We start from the raw sequence: 2,500 nt of genomic DNA, 5'->3' as shown, positions 1-2,500 counted from the left end.
AAGCAGGGTTGGGCCTGGTTAGTACCTGGATGGGAGACCGCCTGGGAATACCAGGTGTTGTAGGCTTTTAATTTTTTCTCACAGTCCGGGGAGAGCTTTTTGCCATGTGTTTCTTGCTCATCATCAAAGCTTTAAACCCTTATTTGAACCTTCTCACATTCTCTGTCCTGTCCCAGGGCTTATAATTCTTTTTGTCTGACGACAAGCAGCAGCAGCAGCAGCAGCAGCAGCAGCAGCAGCAGCAGCAGCAGCAGCAGCAGCAACAGCAGCAACAGAATAAGAGAAGTAAAATAAAAAACTTTCACGCCTGCGGCCATACCACCCTGAAAGTGCCCGATCTCGTCTGATCTCGGAAGCTAAGCAGGGTTGGGCCTGGTTAGTACCTGGATGGCAGACCGCCTGGGAATACCAGGTGTTGTAGGCTTTTAATTTTTTCTCACAGTCCGGGGAGAGCTTTTTGCCATGTGTTTCTTGCTCATCATCAAAGCTTTAAACCCTTATTTGAACCTTCTCACCTTCTCTGTCCTGTCCCAGGGCTTATAATTCTTTCTGTCTGACGACAAGCAGCAGCAGCAGCAGCAGCAGCAGCAGCAGCAGCAGCAGCAGCAGCAGCAGCAGCAGCAGCAGCAACAGAATAAGAAAAGTAAAATAAAGAGCTTTCACACCTGCGGCCATACCACCCTGAAAGCGCCCGATCTCGTCTGATCTCGGAAGCTAAACAGGGTTGGGCCTGGTTAGTACCTGGATGGGAGACCGCCTGGGAATACCAGGTGTTGTAAGCTTTTTCTTTTCTCACAGTCCGGGGAGAGCTTTTTGCCATGTGTTTCTTGCTCATCATCAAAGCTTTAAACCCTTATTTGAACCTTCTCACCTTCTCTGTCCTGTCCCAGGGCTTATAATTCTTTCTGTCTGACGACAAGCAGCAGCAGCAGCAGCAGCAGCAGCAGCAGCAGCAGCAGCAGCAGCAGCAGCAGCAGCAGCAGCAGCAACAGAATAAGAGAAGTAAAATAAAATTCTTTCACACCTGCGGCCATACCACCCTGAAAGCGCCCGATCTCGTCTGGTCTCGGAAGCTAAGCAGGGTTGGCCCTGGTTAGTACCTGGATGGGAGACCGCCTGGGAATACCAGGTGTTGTAGGCTTTTTCTTTTCTCACAGTCCGGGGAGAGCTTTTTGCCATGTGTTTCTTGCTCATCATCAAAGCTTTAAACCATTATTTGAACCTTCTCACCTTCTCTGTCCTGTCCCAGGGCTTATAATTCTTTCTGTCTGACGACAAGCAGCAGCAGCAGCAGCAGCAGCAGCAGCAGCAGCAGCAGCAGCAGCAGCAGCAGCAGCAGCAGCAGCAGAATAAGAGAAGTAAAATAAAAAACTTTCACACCTGCGGCCATACCACCCTGAAAGCGCCCGATCTCGTCTGATCTTGGAAGCTAAGCAGGGTTGGGCCTGGTTAGTACCTGGATGGGAGACCGCCTGGGAATACCAGGTGTTGTAGGCTTTTAATTTTTTCTCACAGTCCGGGGAGAGCTTTTTGCCATGTGTTTCTTGCTCATCATCAAAGCTTTAAACCCTTATTTGAACCTTCTCACCTTCTCTGTCCTGTCCCAGGGCTTATAATTCTTTTTGTCTGACGACAAGCAGCAGCAGCAGCAGCAGCAGCAGCAGCAGCAGCAGCAGCAGCAGCAGCAGCAGCAGCAGCAGCAGCAGCAGCAGCAGCAACAGAATAAGAGAAGTAAAATAAGAAACTTTCACACCTGCGGCCATATCACCCTGAAAGCGCCCGATCTCGTCTGATCTTGGAAGCTAAGCAGGGTTGGGCCTGGTTAGTACCTGGATGGGAGACCGCCTGGGAATACCAGGTGTTGTAGGCTTTTAATTTTTTCTCACAGTCCGGGGAGAGCTTTTTGCCATGTGTTTCTTGCTCATCATCAAAGCTTTAAACCCTTATTTGAACCTTCTCACCTTCTCTGTCCTGTCCCAGGGCTTAAAATTCTTTCTGTCTGACGACAAGCAGCAGCAGCAGCAGCAGCAGCAGCAGCAGCAGCAGCAGCAACAGAATAAGAAAAGTAAAATAAAGAGCTTTTACACCTGCGGCCATACTACCCTGAAAGCGCCTGATCTTGTCTGATCTCGGAAGCTAAGCAGGGTTGGGCCTGGTTAGTACCTGGATGGGAGACCGCCTGGGAATACCAGGTGTTGTAGGCTTTTTCTTTTCTCACAGTCCGGGGAGAGCTTTTTGCCATGTGTTTCTTGCTCATCATCAAAGCTTTAAACCCTTATTTGAACCTTCTCACCTTCTCTGTCCTGTCCCAGGGCTTATAATTCTTTCTGTCTGACGACAAGCAGCAGCAGCAGCAGCAGCAGCAGCAGCAGCAGCAGCAGCAGCAGCAGCAGCAGAAGAATAAGAGAAGTAAAATAAAAAACTTTCACACCTGCGGCCATACCACCCTGAAAGCGCCCGATCTCGTCTGATCTCGGAAGCTAAGCAGGGTTGGGCCTGG

At 49.9% G+C, this 2,500-nt stretch overlaps 8 non-coding genes across 8 annotated transcripts in view; all 8 read left to right on the top strand.

The window, feature by feature from the left end:
- Positions 1 to 66, top strand: part of LOC128476574 (5S ribosomal RNA) — a 119-nt gene extending 53 nt beyond the window's left edge. The window contains exon 1 of the ribosomal RNA XR_008347580.1: positions 1 to 66. This exon is cut by the window's left edge and continues 53 nt beyond it. This is a non-coding gene — a ribosomal RNA (5S ribosomal RNA).
- Positions 67 to 305: 239 nt separating this feature from the next.
- On the top strand, positions 306 to 424 carry LOC128477473 (5S ribosomal RNA). Its single transcript, XR_008348443.1, has one exon. It is a non-coding gene; the product is annotated as a 5S ribosomal RNA (ribosomal RNA).
- Positions 425 to 663: 239 nt separating this feature from the next.
- Positions 664 to 782, top strand: LOC128478301 (5S ribosomal RNA). The gene has a single exon (XR_008349227.1). It is a non-coding gene; the product is annotated as a 5S ribosomal RNA (ribosomal RNA).
- A 240-nt stretch (positions 783 to 1,022) lies between these two features.
- Positions 1,023 to 1,141, top strand: LOC128478891 (5S ribosomal RNA). The gene has a single exon (XR_008349789.1). It is a non-coding gene; the product is annotated as a 5S ribosomal RNA (ribosomal RNA).
- A 237-nt stretch (positions 1,142 to 1,378) lies between these two features.
- LOC128477595 (5S ribosomal RNA) lies at positions 1,379 to 1,497 on the top strand. The gene has a single exon (XR_008348558.1). It is a non-coding gene; the product is annotated as a 5S ribosomal RNA (ribosomal RNA).
- A 254-nt stretch (positions 1,498 to 1,751) lies between these two features.
- Positions 1,752 to 1,870, top strand: LOC128478659 (5S ribosomal RNA). The gene has a single exon (XR_008349567.1). It is a non-coding gene; the product is annotated as a 5S ribosomal RNA (ribosomal RNA).
- A 215-nt stretch (positions 1,871 to 2,085) lies between these two features.
- LOC128479108 (5S ribosomal RNA) lies at positions 2,086 to 2,204 on the top strand. The gene has a single exon (XR_008349997.1). It is a non-coding gene; the product is annotated as a 5S ribosomal RNA (ribosomal RNA).
- A 225-nt stretch (positions 2,205 to 2,429) lies between these two features.
- LOC128476572 (5S ribosomal RNA) overlaps positions 2,430 to 2,500 on the top strand; it is a 119-nt gene continuing 48 nt past the window's right edge. Inside the window, exon 1 of the ribosomal RNA XR_008347579.1 lies at positions 2,430 to 2,500. This exon is cut by the window's right edge and continues 48 nt beyond it. This is a non-coding gene — a ribosomal RNA (5S ribosomal RNA).

This window comes from Spea bombifrons, chromosome 2 (assembly GCF_027358695.1).
Source record: "Spea bombifrons isolate aSpeBom1 chromosome 2, aSpeBom1.2.pri, whole genome shotgun sequence".
Taxonomy (NCBI): Eukaryota; Metazoa; Chordata; class Amphibia; order Anura; family Pelobatidae; genus Spea; species Spea bombifrons.
Note: the sequence above shows the minus strand (reverse complement) of the source record. Positions and strands in the feature narration are given on the sequence as shown.